Consider the following 23,389-nt stretch of genomic DNA (forward strand, 5'->3'; position numbering starts at 1 on the left):
CAGTGAGCTGAGATCCGGCCACTGCACTCCAGCCTGGGCGACAGAGCGAGACTCCGTCTCAAAAAAAAAAAAAGAGAGAAATGACAATATATTCAAATTCATCGCCAACAAAAAAGCAGTATCACGAAACCATACACAACCAATAGTAAGCATACAAGCACAAACAGTGCGCTCTCATGGTCTCTCTTTCTCTCTCTCAAAATTCCAAACTAGCCAGGTGCGGTGGCTCAAGCCAGTAATCCCAGAACTTTGGGAGGCCAAAGTGATCACCTGAGGGCAAGAGTTTGAGACCAGTCTGGCCAACATGGCGAAACCCTGTCTCTACTAAAAATAAAAAAATTAGCCGAGTGTGGTAGAGGTTGCCTGTAATCCCAGCTACTAGGGAGACTGAGGCAGAACTGCTTGAACCCGGGAGGCGGAGGCTTCAGTGAGCTGTGATGGCGCCACTGTACTCTAGTCTGGGCGACAGAGTAAGACTCTTTCTCAAAAAAAAAAAAAAAAAAGTCCAAATTTTAAGTCTGTGGTGTCATATATACACATTTGACCCTGGTTAATAAAACTCCACACCAACTATAAAGACTGACAAATTCAGTGAATTTCTATAAAAATGCAGGACATGTAAAGAGAATACAGCCAAACATTTTTCTAACATAAAATGACACCACAATTTGGATGGATCATAGACCATTTTAAATGAGTTGCATGTACATTATATATTATAGTCTAAGACAGGTGTCAGCAAACATTTTCAGTAAAGAGGCATATCATAATTATTTTAGGCTTTGCAGGACACATACAATATCTTGTGGTCTCTACAGCATCACCTTAATAACCTTTTCAAATCATAAAAACCATTCTTAACTCCACAGCCATATAAAAACAGGTTGTGGGGCTGGATCTGTCCCCTGGACTATAGTTTGCCCACCTCTGGTCTGAGATATAAACGCGGTATAAATGAGTGCTCCATAAAATAAGGTTGCTGGAGAAATTAGAGAACAAATGTATTCTAAATATAAGGTACAAAAGTTGCTAAACAAAAAAATAATGAAGCTTGAAGAAAACAATTTTATTGTTTCATTTTAAATATAATCTTTGAGTATACTTTCTTTACTCATGAATGAGGTACTGCATTGAGTAGCTGAAGAAATACTTTTATTTTTACCTTTTGGAGGAAACCGTGTACCCTGCATATAAATTCTAACCACGCCTAATTTTTTTTTTTTTTTTTTAAAGAGACAGCATGAATCTCACTCTCAGTCTCCCAGTGGCATGAACACAGCTCACTGCAGCCTCAACTTCTTGGACTCAAACAATCCTCTTGCCTCAGCCTCCCAAGCAACTAGGACCACAGGTGTATGCCACCATACCTGGCTAATTGTTAATTTTTTGGTAGAGACAGGAGTCTTCCCATGTTGCTAGGCTGGTCTCAAACTCCTGGGCTCAAGCAATCCTCCCGCCTTGGCCTCCCAAAGTGCTGCAATTACAGGTGTGAGCCACTTGTGATTACGGGTGTAAGCCCACTTATTTTAAAAAACAGACATTGAGGACCGGGTGTGGTTGCTCCTGCCTGTAATATCAGCACTCTGGGAGGCCGAGGTGGATGATCACCTGAGGTCAGGAGTTCCAGACCAGCCTGACCTACATGGTGAAACCCTGTCTCTACTAATACAAAAAAAAAATTAGCCAGGCATGCTGGTGTGCACCTGTAATCCCAGTTACTTGGGAGGCTGAGGTAGGAGAATGGCTTGAACCCAGAGGTGGAAGTTGCAGTGAGCAGAGACAGCACCATTGCACTCCAAACAGGGCGAGACAGTGAGACGCAGTCGCAAAGAAAAAGGAGAAACTTTAATCTGTAACAAGAATCCCGGCTGGGCCCAGTGGCTCACGCCTGCAATCCCAGCACTTTGGGAGGCCAAGGCGGGTGGATCACCCGAGGTCAGGAGTTCAAGATCAGGCCGGCCAACATGGTGAAACCTCATCTCTACTAAAAACACAATAATTAGCCAGGCATAGTGGCAGGCACCTATAATCCCAGCTACTCAGGAGGCTGAGGCAGGAGAATCGCTTGAACCCAGAAGGCAGGAGGTGCAGTGAACAGCGATGGCACCATTGCACTCCACCCTGGGAAACAAGAGTGAAACTCCATCTCAAAAAAAAAAAAAAAGAATCCCAAATATAATAATGAAAAACTGTAAAACAGGAGGGAGGAAGTATTCTGACTTTACACAAAAACATTCTTTTTATTTTTATTTTTTGGAGACATCATCTCATTCTGTCACTGCAAGCTTGACCTCTTGGACTCAAGCAATCCTGTTTCAGCCTCCTGAGTAACTGGGACCACAGGCACTACCAGCCATCACGCCAGGCTAATTTTATTTTTATTTTTTGTAGAGATGAGGTTTCAGTATGTTGCTCAGGCTGGTCTCAAACTCCTGAGCTCAAGTGATCCTTCCGCCTTGGCCTCCCGAAGTGCTGGGATTAAAAGTGTGCAGTGGCTCATGCCTGTAATCCCAGAACTCTGGGAGGCCAAGGTAGGAAGATTACTTGAGGCCAGGAGTTCAAGACCAGCCTGGACAGTAGAGCAAGACCTTGTCTCTCAAAAATGAAACCCATTCTAACAGCAATCATTTGGATTTGCTCCTTGTTCTCTGTTAAAACTAAAAGAATGAGTAAGACACAATTTTGGTTGTTTGAGGTATTTTTGCTTTGTTTTTGTTTAATTAGACCTAAGTTGCAATACATTTGATCTCTTTTTGAAAAACTGTTTATTATGAGTATGTGATGACTCATGACTGATGAATAAGACTGAGACAAGAAGGAAATGGACGAAAATTGATCTCATTAAAGTAGATAAAAGCTTTCTGTAGAATTTAGCCAACTAATGCCATCTCCTGCAGCTAATGCCTTATCCAAATACTCTTTGGGGCACTGCACAGTCCATTTTATCCTCTAGCTTTGTAGGATGTCTTACTTTATGAAGTTCAATTTCAGAGTAAATTCTGTCAAGTGTATTTTATGAAGACTAAATGTTGCTTGTAAGAAGTCAATAGATAATGTCTAATATTTTTAAAAAATCAAGAGAACAGCTTACATATTCTATTTTAAAATTAGGTAAATAAGAATAAAGAGCTAAAAGAGTTGAAATTGCAGAGAACTAAGACTGACTGTAGTCTTTCATTATCAACCTGATAGTGCCCTGCATCTCCTGAGGCAGGAGAATGGTTTGAACTCAGGAAGCGGAGCTGGCAGTAAGCTGAGGTTGGGTCACTGCACTCCAGCCTAGGTGACAGCGAGACTCCGTCTCAAAAACAAAAAACAAAACACAACAAAAACCCTCAAGAGATCTTAATATGAAGACCTTAGCATGGCCGCACGCAGTGGCTCATGCCTGTAATCCCAGCACTTTTGGAGGCGGAGGCGGGTGGATCACGAGGTCAAGAGATAGAGATCATCCCGGTCAACATGGTGAAACTCCGTCTCTATTAAAATACGAAAATTAACTGGGCGTGGTGTTATGCGCCTGTAGTCCCAGCTACTTGCGGGGCTGAGGCAGAAGGATTGCTTGAACCCGGGAGGCCAAGATTGCAGTGAGCCAAAATCGTGCCACTGCACTCCAGCCTGGGTGACACAGTGAGACCCTGTCTCAAAAAAACAAACAAAAAACCTTAGCATAACTTTTCCTGAATCTCATATTGTACCATTTTTCAAAACACAGGCCTAAATCCTAAAAGCTATTTATCAGGTATAAAAGATGCTAAATTGAAAAACCAAATTTTAGGCCTGGTGCAGTGGTTCACACCTGTAATCCCAGCACTTTGGGAGGCTGAGGTGGGAGGATCGCTTGAGCCCAGGAGTTTGAGAGTAGCCCGAGCAACATGGCACAACCCCCATCCCTACAAAAAAAAAAAAAACTAAAAAACAAACAAAATCTTAATCAAGCCTGGTGGCATCTGCCTGTCGTCCCTGCTACTCAGGAGACCAAGACAGAAAGAGTGCTTGGGCCCAGGAGGTCAAGGCTGCAGTGAGCCATATTCATGCCATTATACTCGAGCCTAGGAAACAGAGACAGACCCTATTTCAAAAACAAAAAAGTTTTTTAATTAACTCAAAATGGATCAAAGGCCTAAATGTAAGATCTAAAACTACAAAACACTGTGAAGCAAGCATAGGAGAAAAGCTTCATGACACTGGATTTGCAATAATTTACTGGATACAACACTAAAAGCACAGACAAGAAAATAATAAAGTGAACTACATCAAAGTTGAAGACGACAAAAATCGATAGAGTGAAAAGGCAATCCATGAAAAGGAAGAAAATATTTGCAGGTCATCTATCTGATAAGAGGTTAATATCCAGAATATATAATAAACTCTTTTTTTTTTTTTTTTTTTGAGACGGAGTCTCACGCTGTTGCCCAGGCTGGAGTGCAGTGGCGCGATCTCAGCTCACTGCAAGCTCCGCCTCCTCGGTTCACGCCATTCTCCTGCCTCAGCCTCCTGAGTAGCTAGGACTACAGGCGCCTGCCACCGCGCCCGGCTAATTTTTTGTATTTTTAGTAGAGACGGGGTTTCACCGTGGTCTCGATCTCCTGACCTTGTGATCCGCCCGCCTCGGCCTCCCAAAGTGCTGGGATTACAGGCTTGAGCCACCGCGCCCGGCCATAATAAACTCTTACAACTCAACAACAAAAAACGAACAGCCTGATTAATAAGTGGGCAAGGATCACCTGAGGTCAGGAATTTGAGACCACCCTGACCAACATGGTGAAACTTCATCTCAACTAAAAATACAAAAAATTAGTGCACTGTTGCACTCCAGTCTGGGCGACAGAGTGAGACTATGTCTCAAAAACAAACAAACAGAAAATAAGTGTTGATGAGGATGTGAAGAAGTTAGAACTCTCTGAACTGTTGGTGGGAATATAATATGATGCAGCTGCTGTGAAAAACAGTATGCCCTATCCTCAAAAACTTAAAAATAGAATCGCCGTATGACCTAGTAATTCCACTACTGGGTATATACCAAAAAAAAACTGAAGACAGGGTCTCAAAGAGATATTTGTATACCCACATTCACAGCAGCATTATTCACAAAAGTCAAAGGCAGAATTCATTCAAGTGTCCATCAACAGATGAACAGATAAACAAAATGTAGTGTATACGTATGATGGAATGTTATTTGCCTTTAAAAAGGAAGGAAATTCTGATACCCATGCCACAACATGGATGAACCTTAAAGACATTACACTAAGTGAAATAAGCCAGACACAAAAGGACAAATATCACGATTCCACTTATATGAAATACCTAGAATAGTCAAATTCACAGAGATAAAAAATAGAATGGTGGTTGCCAGGGACTCTGGAATGGGGTGTTGTTATTTAATGATTATAGAGATTCTATTTAAGATTAAAAAAAAAAAAAAGGCCAGGAGGTGCTTCACGCCTGAAATCCCAGCACTTTGGGAGGCCGAAACTATCTAAAAGGGAGGATATTCCTATTAACAAAGATCTTTCAAGATTAAGGAAATCCCAGCACCTCGGGATGTTGAGGCGGGCAGATCCCCTGAGGTCAGGAGTTTGAGACCAGCCTGGTCAACATGGTGAAACCCCCGTCTCTACTAAAAATACAAAAAATTAGCCAGGCGTGGTGGTGGGCACCTGTAATCCCAGCTACTGAGGCTGAGGGGAGGCTGAGGCAGGACAATCGCTTGAACCTGGGAGGCAAAGGTCACAGTGAGTCGAGATCGCTTCACTGCACTCCAGCCCAGGCAACAGTGAGACTCCGTCTCAAAAAAAAAAAAAAAAAATTACAAATCACGTTCTGTGACACCACATTGGCTTGAACCCTCTCCTGCTTCCTCTCTTGTGTACCATTTTTTATGCACCCTCTACCTCTCCAGCATTTCCAATCTCTCACCTTCTCTACTGGTTCCCTTTTTCTTTGCCTTTAAAATAGATTTTCCTAGATAGTAAGATTGGGGAGAAAAATATTTTAATAAAAAATAGATTTCCTTAATGTTTTGTTTGTTTTTTGAGACAGACTTTCGCTCTTATTGCCCAGGGTAGAGTGCAATGGGGCGATCTCAGCTCACTACAACTTCCACCTCCCAGGTTCAAGCGATTCTCCTGCCTCAGCCTCCCAATTAGCTGGGATTTTAGGCATGCGCCACCACGCCCATCTAATTTTGTATTTTTAGTAGAGATGGGGTTTCACCATGTTGGCCAGACTGGTCTTGAACTCCTGAGCTCAGGCAGTCTGCCCGCCTCAACATCCCGAGGTGCTGGGATTTCCTTAATCTTGAAAGATCTTTGTTAACAGGAATGTCCTCCCTTTTAAGATAGTCTCACCTTCTCTTCACTATCAAACTTTTCAAATAGTCAAAATCTGGGTTCTATAGAATGTACTCTATCTCTTTTACCAGAAACCATGGTCTTTTCCCAGTCATTAACTTTAGCTATGCTACTCTAGTTACCCAAGGGTTTACTACCTTTTAAATTTCTCTTTTCTGGCTGGGCGCGGTGGCTCAAACCTGTAATCCCAGCACTTTGGGAGGCCAAGATGGGCGGATCATGAGGTCAGGAGATTGAGACCATCCTGGCTAACACGGTGAAAACCCGTCTCTACTAAAAAATACAAAAAACTAGCCGGGTGAGGTGGCGGGCGCCTGTAGTCCCAGCTACTCGGGAGGCTGAGGCAGGAGAATGGCGTAAATCCGGGAGGCGGAGCTTGCAGTGAGCTGAGATCCGGCCACTGCACTCCAGCCTGGGCGACACAGCTAGACTCCGTCTCAAAAAAGAAAAAAAAAAATTCTCTTTTCTTGACTTTCACAACTAAAATTTCCCTTTCCTTGGCTTCCACAACTAAACTCTTGTAAATCTTCTTTTAACTCCCAACCACTCCTCCTGTTCCCTATAATTCCCTCCACAAGCTTCCAACCCTTCATTGCAAGCTGTCCCCAGGGCTCAGTCCTTGGAATCATACTCTTCTATTTACACATTCTTTAAGAAGGCTTGGCCATGTTCATAGCCCCAACTAAAATTTAGACTCAGTTCAAGAGTTAGTTCCAAGTTTATATCCTCTTACTGGAAATTGCCTGAAATGCCTAGCTGTCATTTCAAATTCACCACAAATTATATATTTTTGGAGGTAGTGTAACAGTTAAACTTTGACTTTTTTTTTGGGGGGGGGGGCAGAGTTTCCCTCCTGTCGCCCAAACTGGAGTACAATAGCGTGATCTTGGCTCACTGCAACCTCCGCCTCCTGGGTTCAAGCAATTCTCATTCCTCAACTCCCTAGTAGCTGGGATTACAGGCGCATGCCACCAAGCCCGGCTAATTATCACATTTTTAGTAGAGGCGGGGTTTCACCATGTTGGCCAGGCTGGTCTCAAACTCCTGACCTCAGGTGATCCACCCGCCTCAGACTCCCAAAGTGCTGGGATTACAGGAGTAAGCCACAGCACCCAGCCTAAAATCTGAATTCTCTTCACTTGGTTAAATTCTATCATTCCTTCAGCTCAATCATCTTCTCAGAAACACATTTCCAGACTCCGATGAGCCAATGTCCAAGCATCTCTCTTTGAAAGCTCTCACCATGGCTACGTCCTCCACTCGACAGTGAGCTCCGCAGGAGCAGGGACCACGTCTTTTAGAAGGGGGAGCTGAGGGTGTCATCATCATCACATTCCCAGCACCTACAATTAAGTTGCTGGCATACAGTAAATAATATTTATCCAAAATTTGTCAAACGAACGAACAAAAGCACTGTAAATTTTTCCTAGGTAATGAGTCCTCATCAATGCCACTTTTATCTCCTTTGCTACTAGTTTCCTTTGGCCCAAGTCTTTACTTTGAGATCTTATTTTAACAGCAGCTTTCTCAGTGCCTTCAATTTTCCTCACTTCAATTCATAGTGTCCCAAGTAATTTCCTTAACTATTTCATCATGACATTCTCCTACCCAAAAGTCTTTCTAGACCTCCTAATTCCCCTGAAAACAAAACTAAGTTAATACAGACATTTCAATAGAGGGCCAGATTTGACAAGAACAATAATGCCAGCTGCTCAGGACCCTTCCCACTGACCACGCATGGCTTTGAAAAACACTGTTTGCTCTGACTCTCCTTTATTCTCCTTGCAGACAATAATATGAACTTGGAAATGTTACTATTAATTGCATCATAATGCCTAACATTAATTAACCGAGTTTTGTTAGCAATACATTTATAAACCATCTCTTAGGGTATGTTTCTTACAAAGCATGATTAATATTATTTATAACACTCTTACCAATTAGTTTCAGTCAGTTTCACTTTAGAAACCTATCCTTAAATTCTAGAGAGCTAAGTAAGCTATGAAGAGGCAAAGGCATCAGAATGATACAATGAACTCTGGGGACTTGGGGGAGAGGGTGGGAGGGGATTGAGGGATAAAAAAACTACACACTGGGGGCTGGGCACGGTGGCTCACGCCTGTAATCCCAGCACTTTGGGAGGCCAAGGCGGGCAGTCACGAGGTCAAAACTTCAAGACCATCCTGGCCAACGTGGTGAAACACCATCTCTACTAAAAATACAAAAATTAGCTGGGCGTGGTGGCGGGCACCTGTAGTCCCAGCTACTTGGGAGGCTGAGGCAGGAGAATCTCTTGAACCTGGGAGGGGGAGGGTGCAGTGAGCTGAGATTGTGCCACTGCGCTCCAGCCTGGCAACAGAGCAAGATTTGTGAAAACAAACAAACAAACAAAAAACCTACATATTGGGTACAGTGTACAATGCTTGAGTAATGGGTGCACCAAAATCTTAGAAATCACCACTAAAGAACTTATTCATGTAACCAAACACCACGTGTTCCCCAAAAATCTACTAAAATAAAAAAAATTTTTAAATCCTATCTTTAAATTCTAATCACAGATTCAAAAACTCTAAGTAAATTGACCAGGCACAGTGGCTCATGTCTGTAATCCCAGCACTTAGGAAGGCCAAGGCAGGCAGATCACCCGAGCTCGGGAGTTCGAGACCAGTCTGGTCAACATGGTGAAACACCATCTCTACTAACAATACAAAAAATTAGCTCGGCACAGTGGCGCACACCTGTAGCCCCAGCTACTCGGGAGAGTGAGGCAGAAGAATCACTCGAACCCAGGAGGTGGAGGCTGCAGTGATCCGAGATTACACCAGTGTACTGCAGCCTGGACAACAGAGTGAGACTCTGTCTCAAAAAAACAAAAAACAGGCTGGGCGCGGTGGTTCACGCCTGTAATCCCAGCACTTTGTGAGGCCGAGATGGGAGGATCATGAGGTCATGAGATCGAGACCATCCTGGTTAACAGGGTGAAACCCCGTCTCTACTAAAACTACAAAAAATATTAGCCGGGCGTGGTAGTGTGCGCCTGTAGTCCCAGCTACTTGGGAGGCTGAGGCAGGAGAATGGCGTGAACCCAGGAGGCAGAGTTTGCAGTGAGCCAAGATCATGCCACTTTACTCCAGCCTGGGAGACAGAGCCTGAGACTACGTTTCAAAAAAAAAACCTCTAAGTAAAATTATGACAAATGACAAAGTAGTTTAGTTATCTAAGATTTGGCCGGATGAGCTGGCTCACGCCTGTAATCTCAACACTTTGGGAGGCCAAGGCAGGCAGACTACTTGAGGTCAGGAGTTCGAGACAAGCCTGGCCAATATGATGAAACCCTGTCACTACTGAAAATAGAAAAATTAGCCAGGTGTAGTGGCGGGTGCCTGCAATCCCAGCTACTTGAGGGGCTGAGGCAGGAGAACTGCTTGAACCCGGAGGCAAAGGTTGTAGTGAGCTGAGATTGCACCACTGCACTCTAGCCTGGGCAACAGAGCAAGACACTGTTTCGGGAAAAAAAAAAAAAGAACAGGTGGTAAACAGGGTGAATCTTATGGTAAGTGAATTTCATCCCAATGAGTCAGAGAGAGCTGATAAGGAAAAAAAAAAAAAAAAAGGCAAGGCCCTAGGAAATGAATGGACCCACAAGATAAGAGGAACCTGGGTCTCTGGATCACCAGATGACTGGATCCCAGTCCCCCACAACTTCTCTTGTGTTCAACCACTGATATTTTTGGTTTTTTTATGGAAGTTAGTTTTGTCCTAATTAGTACATGAACTGAAAGGAAAACTTTTATCTTGCACACTGGTAAAGGGCTTATTATTACCTCAACTCAGTTACAAGACAAGTTGACCTTCTTGACACACAATGAAATTATATCATGCTAAAATATTTTTCCACTGGGCAATGGAAAAATAATTTTTTTTTGAGACAGAGTATCGCTCTGTCACCCAAGCTGGAGTGCAGTGGCGCAATCATAACTCACGGCAGCCTCAATCTCCTCAGCTCAGACAATCCTCTCACCTCAGCCTCCAGAGCAGCTGGGACTACAGGAGCCTGCCACCACGCCTGGCTAATTTTTTTGTTTCAATAAAGTCAGAACTTTGGATCAAAATACACACACATTTGTAATTCTAACTTTTTTTTTTGAATTGTAGTCTCGCTATTGTTGCCCAGGCTGGAGTGCAGTGGTGTGATCTTGGCTCACTGCAACCTCTACATCCTGCGTTCAAGCAATTCTCCTGCCTCAGTCTACCAAGTAGCTGGCATTACAGCCGCCCACCACCACGCCCACTAATTTTTGTATTATCAGTAGAGACAGGGTTTCACCACGTTGGTCAGGCTGGTCTCGAACTCCTGACCTCAGGTGATCCGCCCGCCTCAGCCTCCCAAAGTGCTGAGATTACAGGCGTGAGTGACTGCGCCTGGCCTTATTAATCTCCCTTTCTAACAAATTCTCCCCATTACTTCCCACATTTAATATGTCAGAAGTTAAAATCCAAGAAGTAATGATTTCTACTTCCACTCATGAGGATTAGCTACTATGGAAACTATCTCCCTTACTCCCATTGTAAACAAGACACGATATATGAAGTAACTTTCAGTCACTGGACAACAGGCAGCATTAACTATGATCCCTGAGAGAAGGTAACAAACCAGGTGAGCCGATGATTACCTAGCTTACTGTATGGAAGTGGCTTCTGGGCTGCAACACAGGGAGAGGAAACCCAAACAGAATTGGATGGTCTTGCTGAATGGAGGAGAGAAACTTTAGGGTATCTAAAGCAGCTAGAATTTGCAAGATTTGAATACTGGAACCAAGAAAGAGTGAGAAGAGAGAAAGAGTGCTGTACTGAGAATGGTCACAGGAAATCTGCAGAGGGATCCCCTTGAATCCAATAAAAAGTTACCACACTTGGAAAGCAGGAATATGACTAATAACAAAACCTAATCATCAGAAAAAGATTAAGAAATGACAGAGATGATGGAATTAGCACATGAGGACCTTAAACAGCTATTATGGCTGGGCACGGTGGCTCACGCCTGTAATCCCAGCACTTTGGGAGGCTGAGGTGGGCGATCATGAGGTCAAGAGATAGAGACCATCCTGGCTAACATGGTGAAACCCCGTCTCTACTGAAAATACAAAAATTAGCTGGGTATGGTGGTGCATGCCTGTAGTCCCAGCAACTCGGGAGGCTGAGGCAGGAGAAACACTTGAACCTGGGAGGCGGAGGTTGCAGTGAGCCGAGATCGCGCCACTGCACTCCAGCCTGGCGACAGAGCGAGACTCTGTCTCCAAAAAAGAAAAACAAAAAAGAAAAAACAGCTATTACAAGTACACTAAAGGGTGTAAAGGAAAACATGAACAGAATGGATAATCGACTATATATGTAAAAGACCCAAATCAAACTTCTATATGTGAAATATATCTAAAATACCAAATTCACTGGATGGTATTAATAGCTGGTTGAAAACTACAGAAGAAAACATCAGTGAACCTGAAGATACAGCAATAGTAATTATCCAAAATGAAACACGGAGAGAAAAAAACCGGGGCAGTTGGGGTTGGGTGGGGGGATTAAAAACAGAGCCCCCTTGTGGGACAACAGTAATCAATTTAACCTACATAAGATTAGAGCTCAAGAGAGAAAGAGGGACAAAAAACCTCATGAGTAGCTGGGACTACAGGTTCTCACCACCATGTTGGGTAATTTTTGTATTTTTTGTAGAGATGGGGTTAGGCCATGTTGCCCAGGCTGATCTCAAACTCCTAGGCTCAGCCTACCAGAGTGCCAGGATTACAGACATGAGCCACCATGCTCAGTCTGTTCTTAACACTATGTGACTTGTGCAAATAAAAATCTATCTGATTCATGGTTTTTTATCTGTAAAATAAGGCTAGTATCTGTCATATCTATCACACACGGTTATCAAGAGCTACAAATAAAATTAAAAGGGTTCTATAAACTGCTAAATAGCAACTTGACTAAGAGTAATTAAATATTTACTCTTAGGGAGAAGGTTGTTAGACCAATACCCATTCTTTTTTAATCAAATGTATTTCGTGAGTGGCCAAGCATGGTGGTTCATGCTTGTAATCCCAGCACTTTGGGAGGCCGAGGTGGGTGGATAACTTGAGGTCAGGAGTTCAAGAGCAGCCTGGCCAACATGGTGAAACCCCGTCTCTACTAAAAGTACAAAAAAAAAAAAAACTTAGATAGGCATGGTGGCTTGCACCTGTAATCCCAGCTACTCAAGAGGCTGAGGTAGGAGAACCACTTGAACCCAGGAGGCGGAGGTTGCAGTGAGCTGAGATCGCACCATTGCACTGCAGCCTGGGTGCCAGAGTGAAACTCTGTCTCAAAAAAAAAAAAAAGGAACAATTACGTTAAACCATATGAAAATGTTTTTATAAGTCAAATATGATGAAATATTGGTAATTTCTTATGGTTCAATCTAACAAAAATGAAGGAAGAAAACAATGCCTAAAGTGGACCTAGCTGGCGGGGGAGGAGAAGCAATGGGCTGTGCTGAGGGAAGGGCACTGGGAAATATTTTGGTACAGAAAATTCCCAAATCACTGAATATAAAATATTTTCCCAAAAATAACACTTACATATAAGCCCTGTAAACTCTGAAGCTGTAACTCTGTACTCTCCAGAAGCCCACACCGCTACACTATTTATCTGTGGGTGTGGGGCAGCAAGATGTGTATGGAGCCAGTGCGAAGGAGAGGCAAACAGGTTGAGTATCTGGGCTAAAGAATGAGAATTTCCACAAGAGGAAGGGAAGCACACCAATTTCTTCTGACTTCTGCCCTAATTTCTCCTATTTCACATACACTTTCAAGTTGAAAATGAAAGTATATCAATAGTAAAAATTCTTGGCCGAGCGTGGCGGTACACGCCTGTGGTCCCAGCTGCTCAGGAGGCTGAGGTAGAATTGTTTGAACATGATGGGAAGCAGAGGTAGCAATGAGCTGAGATCCAGCCACTGCACTCCAGCCTGGGTGACAGAGTGAGATTCTGTCTCAAAAATAAATAAATAAATAAATAAAATAAACAAACAAATAATAAAAGGATACCAATAGTACAAATCCTTGAGACTTTTGTTTTTGTTTATTTTTTTGAGACGGAGCCTAGTTCTCTCACTCAAACTGGAGGGTAGCGGCGCGATCTCTGCAAGCTCCACCTCCCGGGTTCATGCCATTCTCCTGCCTCAGCCTCCTGAGTAGCTGGCGCACGCCACCATGCCCGGCTAATTTTTTTGTATTTTTTAGTAGAGACAGGATTTCACTGTGTTAGCCAGGATGGTCTTGATCTCCTGACCTTGTGATCCGCCTGCCTTGGCCTCCCAAAGTGCTGTGATTACAGGCGTGAGCCATCGTGCCTGGCTGATGTTTTTCTTTTTTTTTTTTACAATTATAAGAAGTTTCAGGCCAGGCGCCATGGCTCACGTCTGTAATCCCAGCACTTTGGGAGGCTGAGGTAGGCGGATCACCTGACATCAGGAGTTCGAGACCAGCCTGACCAACATGGAGAAACCCCGTCTCTACTAAAAATACAAAATTAGCCGGGCATGGTGGCACGTGCCTGTAACCCAGCTACTCGGTAGGCTGAGACAGGAGAATCGCTTGAACCTGGGAGGCAGAGGTTGCAGTGAGCCGAGACCACGCCATTGCACTCCAGCCTGGGCAACAAGAGTAAAACTCTGTCTCAAGAAAAAAAAAGAAAAAGAAAAGCATCACCACCACTGGACACACTAAAAGCTGCTATCAATACACATAATAGTCAGGTTCTAATAAACCTACCAAACTCAGAGTTTTAAAGTGAAATTATGTCAAAGTACAGCCTTTCTTGTTAAAAAAAAAAAAATTAAAATATAAAAATATGAAAATGAAATAGTGGATTTTCAACTATTTCAAAACTCTGCTGCCTAGTTACTTCTGAAAGAAGACTTACAGGGCCAGACGTGGTGGCTCATGCCTGTAATCTCAACACTTTGGGAGGCCAAGGTGGGCGGATCACAAGGTCAGAAGTTTGAGACCAGCCTGGCCAACATGGTGAAAACCCATCTCTAGTAAAAATACAAAAAACAGCTGGGCGTGGTGGCATGTGCCTGTAGTCCCAGCAACTCGGGAGGCTGAGGCAGAAGAATCACCTGAACCTGGGAGGCAGAGGTTGTAGTGAGCCAAGATTATGCCACTGCACTCCAGCCTGTACAACAGAGCAAGACCCCATCTCCAAAAAAAAGAAAAAAAAAAAACAACCAAAGACTTACACAGCAAAAATTATTTGCGCTGTCCTTAATGTATGGCTAAGTCTAGTATTTATATCTTAGTATTACAGACCGCTTCACAGGCCAGAGAAATGTTCCAACCTTGACAATATGAGAGCAAAAGACCTTACATATTACTTTCCCTCTGAAAAGTCACCATCTTTCAGAAAAATTTCAGTAATTTTTGAATTTATCTGGTTTTATACAGGGAAAAAAGTAGTCTTCTGAACTATCCTTTTTCCCCTTATACATGACAGCAGAGTCTTCCTTTGATAGGCAGTATTCCAAATTTGGCAAAACTTAATTCCTTTACCCAGAGGATTTACCCCTTCCTTCAAAGTGTACACATTTAAATACCATGCATGTATTTATGTATGTATGTAGAGATGGGGTCTCACCATATTGGCAAACCGGTCTCAAACTTCTGGCTTATGCGATCTGCCACCTTGGTCTCCTAAAGTGCTGGGGTGTGGGCCACCGTGCATGGCCTTCTGTAATTTATTTACTGATTGACTGACTGATTGAGATGGAGTCTTGCTCTGTCACCCAGGCTGGAGTGCAAAAGAGCGATCTCGACTCACTGCAAACTCCGCCTCCTGGGTTCAAGCGATTCTCCTGCCTCAGTCTCCTGAGTAGCTGGGATTACAGGTGCACGCCACCACACCTTGCTGATTTTTGTATTTTTAGTAGAGATGGGGTTTCCCCATGTTGCCCAGGCTGGTCCTGAATTCCTGACCTCAGGTGATCCACCCGCCTTGGCCTCCCCAAGTGCTGGGATTACAGGCGTGAGCCACCGCACCCGGACTGTTTATATAAATGTTCTTGACCTTATTCCAAAGCTTTATTGGAGACGCTTTGGAAGGATTATATAAAGGGTGTGAAGCATTCCAGTTTATTTCACATTTCTCTTAAGGCAGTGAACAAAAAGCATTATCTTGAATGATCTCACCTACAACAACAAAGGGGAAACGGAAGACCATTTACAAATAAGAAAACTGAAGGTTTGAGAGATTAACTTGTCCAAGGTCATAATAACTGGTAAGTAAGCTAGGATTTGAATCCAGGACTGCAGTTCCAAAGCCCATTCTATTTTTCCATTTACCACAATGCTTTTCCTCTCATCACAAGCTTCACATGACTGTAGGACCTTATCTCTTCTGATTTTACATCATATATAATAGGTGTGTCCTCAGTAAATGGTTGCTATCGTTTGAATGTGTCCCCCAAAGTTCATCTGTTGGAAACTTAATCCCCAATACAAGTGCTGAGAGACGGGACCTTTAAGAGGTGACCAGGTCATGAGAGCACTGTGGCCTCATGAATGGATTAACGCCCTTATTTCCGTTGCCCGGGAAGTGGGGTTCTGATAAAAGGATGAGTTATGCACATTCCTTGTGCAAGCCCACCCTTTCTCTTGCATTCTCTTGTCCTTCCACATTCTGCCATGGGATGATGCAGCAAGCCAGCCCTCACCAGATAGGGCCTCTCAATCTTGGACTTCCCAATCTCCAGAACTATGAGCCAAATAAATATTTCTTTACAAATTACCCAGTCTTGGGTATTCTGTTAGAGCAACACGAAATGCACTAAGACAATGGCACTAATTAACAGATGGTATGATATTTGTTCATGATTAAAATTCTCCATTACATCCCTTTCTTCATCGTTGAAGTTACTGTCTACTTCATGCTGTTTATCACATTACAGAGCTGATATGGCCAGTGTAATTATTTTCAGAGTTCTGCTAAATGACTTGCAGGGCGGTCTTTCTCGTTTAAACTTAAATTACAAGTGAAGTACCAGAGCATTTTTTTTTTTTTTTTTTTTTTTTTTTTGGAGACAGAGTTTCACTCTTGTCACCCAGGCTGGAGTGCAATGACACAATCTCTGCTCACTGCAACCTCCACCTCCCCGGTTCAAGCAATTCTCCTGCCTCAGCCTCCTGAGTACCTGGGATTACAGGCATGTGTCACCATGCCTGGCTAATTTTTGTATTTTTAGTAGAGATGGGGTTTCACCAAGTTGGCCAGGATGGTGTCGAACTCCTGACCTCAGGTGATCTGCCCGCCTCGGCCTCCCAAAGGGCTGGACTTACAGGTGTAAGCCACCACACCCGGCTGGTACCAGAGCATTTTTAACACAATTTCTTTTGCTGTCATTTTTTCAAAACTTGTATTTCAACTGATTTAGAATTTATATTCATATTCTCATGGTTAATTTTACTCACCATTTCACTTCATTGCTTATCATGCTTATGATTTTAAATATATATAACATTTTAATTTTTATTGTTGTTTTTTTTGAGACAGAGTCTCACTGTTGCCCAGTGCAATGGCGTGACCTTGGCTCACTGCCACCTCCGCCTCCCAGGTTCAAGCAATTCTCCTGCCTCAGCCTCCCGAGTAGCTGAGATTACAGGCATGCGCCACCACATCTGACTAATTTTTGTACTATTAGTAGAGACGGGATTTCGACGTGTTAGCTAGGCTGGTCTCAAACCCCTGACCTCAGGTGATCTGTCCACCCATCTCCCAGAGTGCTAGGATTACAGGTGTGAGCCACCACGCCCAGCCTATCACATTTATTTTTTAAAGAAACACAAAAACATTTTAAAAATTTGTTTTATTTTACAAGTGTATAGATCCAGGATACAAGTCAGCACCCATTTTTACTATGATTCACCCTTTCAAGAATCCTAGGTGTTATTAGAGCCTTTAATAGGAAAATGTACAGGTCCTGTAAATATCACACATTCAGTCAAACAAAATTTTCTGATTTCAGTAAAATTATTAAAGCTGAATGACTACAGATGTCTGGTTCTCTTAAGTCATTGTTTTTAGATTCCAGTCCACACTCCTTGTTCCTTCACACTCTATTTTAATGCAGATACAAAGGGTAGTACTGGCACAGTTCTGAGGGCCATCACTTAGGGTTCTTTCTTAAGATTCAAATCTAACGCAACCAAATTAAGATGAGTCACTAACTGACCTCTGGTTTTATCAGAGTATTGTTCTCAAGTTGAAGGAGCTAAAGCACCCCTTACAACTCACAAATTAGGCATGCAGAAGATGAAATCTACTCATTAACAAGATTAGGAGGCTTTTGTTTTGTTTCATTTTGTTCTGTTTTTGAGACAGACTCTCACTCTGTTGCCCAGGCTGGAGTGCAGTGACGTGATCTCAGCTCACTGCAACCTCCGCCTCCCAGGATCAAGTGATCCTCCAGCCTCCGCCTCCATAGTAGCTGGGACTACAGGCATGCACCACCATGCCCGGGGTAATTTTTGTATTTTTAATAGAGACGGAGGTTCACCATGTTGGCCAGGCTGGTTTCGAACTCTGGACCTCAGGGGATCCACCCACCTCAGGCTTCCAAATTGCTGGTATTACAGGTATAAGCCACTGCTTCTGGCCTAGGAGGCATTTTAAAGCAGTTCAATTAAGAATTTAAGGCCGGTGTGGTGGCTCAGGCCTGTAATCTCAACACTTTGGGAGGCAGAGGTAGGCAGATCATGAGGTCAGGAGATCAAGACCATCCTGGCTAACACGGTTTCACTAGCCATCCTGGCTAACATGTCTCTACTAAAAATACAAAAAAAATTAGCTTGGCGTGGTGGTGGGTGCCTGTAGTCCCAGCTACTCGGGAGGCTGCGGCAGGAGAACGGCATGAACCTGGGAGGCGCAGCTTGCAGTGAGCCGAGATCACACCACTGTACTCCAACCTGGGCAACAAAGCAAGACTCTGTCTCAAAAAAAAAAGAATTTTATTAACATGAACCAACAATTCAAGAAGAGTTAAGAAGTACTGAAGGGCACTAGGTGCAGTGGCTCACGCCTGTAATCCTAGCACTTTGGGAGGCCGAGGCGGGCGCATCACAAGGTGAGGAGATCGAGACCATCCTGGCTAACATGTTGAAACCCCGTCTCGGCCGGGCGCGGTGGCTCAAGCCTGTAATCCCAGCACTTTGGGAGGCCGAGACGGGTGGATCACGAGGTCAGGAGATCGAGACCATCCTGGCTAACACGGTGAAACCCCGTCTCCACTAAAAAATACAAAAAAACTAGCCGGGCGAAGTGGCGGGCGCCTGTAGTCCCAGCTACTCGGGAGGCTGAGGCGGGAGAATGGCGTGAACCTGGGAGGCGGAGCTTGCAGTGAGCCGAGATCCGGCCACGGCACTCCAGCCTGGGCGACAGAGCAAGACTCCGTCTCAAAAAAAAAAAAAAAAAAAGAAACCCCGTCTCTACTAAAAATACAAAAAATTAGCCAGTCGTGGTGGCGGGCACCTGTAGTCCCAGCTACTCGGGAGGCTAAGGCAGGAGAATGGCATGAACCTGGGAGGCAGAGGTTGCAGTGAGCCGAGATTGCGCCACTGCACTCCAGCCTGGGCAACAGAGCAAGACTTCGTCTCAAAAAAAAAAAAAAAAAAAAAGTACTGAAGGGCTCTTTTTCTGATTCTCCCAACCATTTCCTCTACTATACACCTACAGCATTTAATTTATTCTTCTCTTATGACACTTATTACTTTAAAACTTGTAGGTTTTCAGTAAAGACATCTTTTTCTTCTAGACCAGCGCTATTCATAAGAAGTATGTGAGACACATACATAATTTTATGTTTCCTGGTAGTCATTTATTTTTAAAAAGTAAAATTGATTTTATAATTTATTATTTAACCCAATATATCAAAATTATTTTTTAAAGACATAAACAATACAAAAATTATCAGGCCGGGCACGGTGGCTCACGCTTATAATCCCAGCACTTTGGGAGGCCAAGGCGGGTGGATGACCTGACGTCAGGAGTTCGAGACCAGCCTGGCCAACATGGCAAAACCCCATCTCTATTAAAAATGTAAAATTTGCTGGCCATGGTGCCACATGCCTGTACTCCCAGCTACTTGGGAGGCTGAGGCAGAAGAACTGCTTGAACCTGGGAGGCAGAGGTTGCCCCTTATACGTGAGAGTGGAGTTTTCCTTTGACAGGCAGTATTCCAAATTTGGCAGAACTTAATTCTTTCGCCCAGAGGATTTACCCCTTCAAAATGTATATATTTTGAGATCATGCCAGTGCACTCCACCCTGGGCAACAGAATGAGACTCTGTCTCAAAAAAAAAAAAAAAAAAAAAAAGTTATTGTGGGCCAGGCGTGGTTGCTCATGCTTGTAATCCCAGCACTTTGGGAGGCTAAGGCGGGTGGATTACCTGACGTCAGCAGTTCGAGACAAGCCTGGCCAACATGGTGAAACCCCTTCTCTACTAAAAATACAAAAATTAGCCGGAAGTGGTGGCGTGTGCCTGTAAACTCAGCTACTTGGCAAGCTGAGGCAGGAGAATTGCTTGAACTTGGGAGGCAGAGGTTGCAGGCAGCCAAGATTGTGCCACTGCACTACAGCCTGGGCCACAAGAGTAAGACTCTGCCTCAAAAAAAAAAAAAAAAAAAAATTATGGTGATATTTTACATCCTTTTGGTACTAAATCTTCAAAATCAAATGTGTATTTTATACTTACAGCACATTTCAATTCAAACAGGCCACGTTTCAACTGTTCACTAGCTGCACGTGGCTGCTGACTGCCACAGTAGACAGTGCAGTCCTAGGTTACTTATGCCTTAGGGATGGGAGAAAAATGAACTACCACACAGCTGGACTGACTTGCTTTCAAATCTTGACTCCACTACTCACAAGCCCTGACGCAAGCTATTTAGAACCAGTTTTCTCACTAAAAATAATAGGATGTAATAGGTTGGGTGCCATGGCACATGCCTATAATTCCAGCATTATGGGAGGCCAAGGTAGGAGGACTGCTTGAACTCAGGAGTTGGAGACCAGCCTGAACAAGAGAGTGAGACCTCATCTCTACAAAAAAAACTTTTAAAATTAACCAAGTATGGTTATTACTAGGGGGCAGATACTCAGGAGGCTGAGGTGGGATGATCACTTGTGCTCGGGAGGCAGAGGCTGCAGTGAGTCATGATCATGCCTCTGCACTGCAGCCTGGGCAACAGAGTGAGACCTCATCTCAAAAAAAAAAAAAAAAAAACCACCAGGCACAGTGGCTCACGTCTGTAATCCCAGCACTTTGGGAGGCCGAGGCGGGCGGATCACCAGGTCAAGAGATCAACACCAGCATGACCAACATGGTGAAACCCCGTCTATACTAAAAACACAAAAATTACCTGAGCATGGTGGGGTGCGCCTGTAGACCCAGCTACTTGGGAGGCTGAGGCAGGAGAATCGCTTGAACCCGGGAGGCGGAGGTTGCAGTGAGCTGAGATCATGCCACTACCCTCCAGCCTGGATGACAGAGTGAGACTCCGTCTCAAAAAAAAAAAAAAAAAAAAAAAAAAAAAGCTCTGGTGATAGATGGTGGTGCAAGAACATCATCTGAGGTCAGGAGTTCAAGACCAGCCTGGCCAACATGGTGAAAACCCATCTCTACTAAAAAAACAAAAATTAGCTGGACATGATGGTGTGCACCTGCAGTCCTAGCTACTCAGGAGGCTGAGGTAGGAGAATCGCTTGAACCCGGGAGGCAGAGACTACAGTGAGCTGAGATCACACCACTGCACTCCAGCCTGGCCGTCAGAGCAAGACTCTGTCTCAAAAACAAAATCAAACAAACAAAATCAATAATAATAATAATAATAAAACATCTCTCATAAAATTAAATGAGATAATGCCTAGAAAGCATCCAGTCCGTCAGGACAGGGCACGCAGAAAACCCTCAGTAAATGCTACCTATTATTATTAGTAGCAGTATCCTTGAACACTGAGCAGTGTCTTGCACACAGGTTTCAATAAATGTTTGCTGAAATTAGAAAAATTGGCCAGGCACGGTGGCTCACGCCTGTAATCCCAGCACTTTGGGAGGCCAAGGCAGGCAGATCACGAGGTCAAGAGATTGAGACCATCCTGGACAACATGGTGAAAACCCGTCTCTACTAAAAATACAAAAAAAATAGCTGGACGTGGTGCCAGGTGCCTGTAGTCCCAGTTACTCGGGAGGCTGAGGAAGGATAATCACTTGAACCCAGGAGGCGGAGGTTTCAGTCAGCCAAGATCCTGCCACCGCACTCCAGCTTGGTGACAGAGTGAGACTCCGTTTCAAAAAAAAAAAGAAAAGAAAGAAGAAAAGTTAATTTACATGATAGCCTATAAGCCATTTTAATTGCTCTTTTAAAAATATATAAGTTGCCGGGCGTGGTGGCTCAAGCCTGTAATCCCAGCACTTTGGGAGGCCGAGACAGGCGGATCACAAGGTCAGGAGATCGAGACCATCCTGGCTAACACAGTGAAACCCCGTCTCTACTAAAAAAATACAAAAAACTAGCCGGGCGAGGTGGCGGGCACCTGTAGTCCCAGCTACTCGGGAGGCTGAGGCAGGAGAATGGCGTAAACCCAGGAGGCAGAGCTTGCAGTGAGCTGAGATCCGGCCACTGCACTCCAGCCTGGGCAACGGAGCGAGACTCCGTCTCAAAAAAAAAAAAAAAAAAAAAAAAATATATATATATATATATATATATATAAGTAAGGCCGGCTGCGGTGACTCACGCCTGTAATCCCAACACTTTGGGAGACTGAGGTGGGTGGATCACCTGAGGTCAGGAGTTCGAGACCAGCCTGCCCAACATGAAACCTCGTCTCTACTAAAAATACAAAAATTAGCCGGGTGTGATGGCGAGCGCCTATAATCCCAGTTACTCAGGAGGCTGAGGCAGGAGAAAGGCTTGAACCCAAGAGGCAGAGGTCGCAGTGAGCCGAGGCCATTCCACTTCACTCCACCCTGAGCAAGAGCGAAACTCCACCTCAAAACAACAACAAAAACATATATATACATACATATCTTATATAAAGAGGAGATTTTTGTTATTGTTCCTGAGTAAATTTGTTTTGAACACATTAGGAGAAATGTACAAAAGAGAAATGCAGCATTTCATCTTTTGGACTGTTCAGGTATTTTATTTCCTTCTACAGAACAATGAATTATTAAGCAACTATATACTGTAAAGCATTCTCATCAAGTGATTTCTTAAAAAGTATTTGCCATAAATGACAATACTACTTTACAGGTAATTCTCAGTTATCTGCTGGAATATTTTTATCTCAGGTAGGGATAAAAACATCCTGTTTCCAGACTTTATTTGGAGAACCAATCAGAGGTGAATATACGACCCTTCATGATCTGGACTGAAAACATTTTCAAGTTCTCTATTTCAGTCAGTACAGCCCCTTTAATAATTCCTCAAAGCATCTCCCCTTTCTACCTGTGCTACGACTCTCCTGCACGTTTTATATTCCCACAGATCACAAAATCACAAAGCACCAGAGCTGGAAGAATCTTAAGAGATAATCCAAGGCCAGGAGCGGTGGCTCACGCCTGTAATCCCAGCACTTTGGGAGGCTGAAGCGGGTGGGATTACCTGAGGTCAGGAGTTCAAGACCAGCCTGGCCAACATGGTGAAACCCAATCTCTACTAAAAACACAAAAATTAGCCAGGCCTGGTGGCTGGCACCTGTACTCCCAGCTACTAGACAGGCGGAGGCAGGAGAATCGCTTGAATATAGGAGGCAAAGGTTGCAGTGAGCCGAGATCACGCCATTACACTCCAGCCTGGGTGACAGAGCAAGACTCCATCTTAACCAAAAACAAAAAAAAACAAAAAAAAAAAACAGAGAGATAATCCAGTGTTAGTGTTTTCCGAAGCGTGTGCTACTGGTAATAAGCAAGATGATTTCAGGTGGTATGTGTTGGTACTGTATA

General features: G+C 43.8%; 1 protein-coding gene and 3 long non-coding RNA genes across 8 annotated transcripts in view; 2 read left to right on the forward strand and 2 right to left on the reverse strand.

Annotated features, from left to right (window-relative positions):
• Positions 1–23,389, reverse strand: part of GLG1 (golgi glycoprotein 1) — a 158,848-nt gene that overhangs the window by 126,740 nt on the left and 8,719 nt on the right. The window lies entirely within an intron of this gene.
• On the forward strand, positions 1,212–7,834 carry LOC144337740 (uncharacterized). The gene is made up of 3 exons (XR_013411224.1): positions 1,212–1,335; positions 6,445–6,534; positions 7,450–7,834. It is a non-coding gene; the product is annotated as an uncharacterized LOC144337740 (long non-coding RNA).
• LOC144337742 (uncharacterized) lies at positions 4,916–22,133 on the reverse strand. The gene is made up of 2 exons (XR_013411226.1): positions 21,979–22,133; positions 4,916–5,660 (listed from the first exon to the last, which is right to left on the reverse strand). It is a non-coding gene; the product is annotated as an uncharacterized LOC144337742 (long non-coding RNA).
• Positions 15,422–21,754, forward strand: LOC144337737 (uncharacterized). Its single transcript, XR_013411221.1, has 2 exons — positions 15,422–16,501; positions 21,215–21,754. It is a non-coding gene; the product is annotated as an uncharacterized LOC144337737 (long non-coding RNA).

Source organism: Macaca mulatta, chromosome 20 (assembly GCF_049350105.2).
Source record: "Macaca mulatta isolate MMU2019108-1 chromosome 20, T2T-MMU8v2.0, whole genome shotgun sequence".
NCBI classification, from domain to species: Eukaryota; Metazoa; Chordata; class Mammalia; order Primates; family Cercopithecidae; genus Macaca; species Macaca mulatta.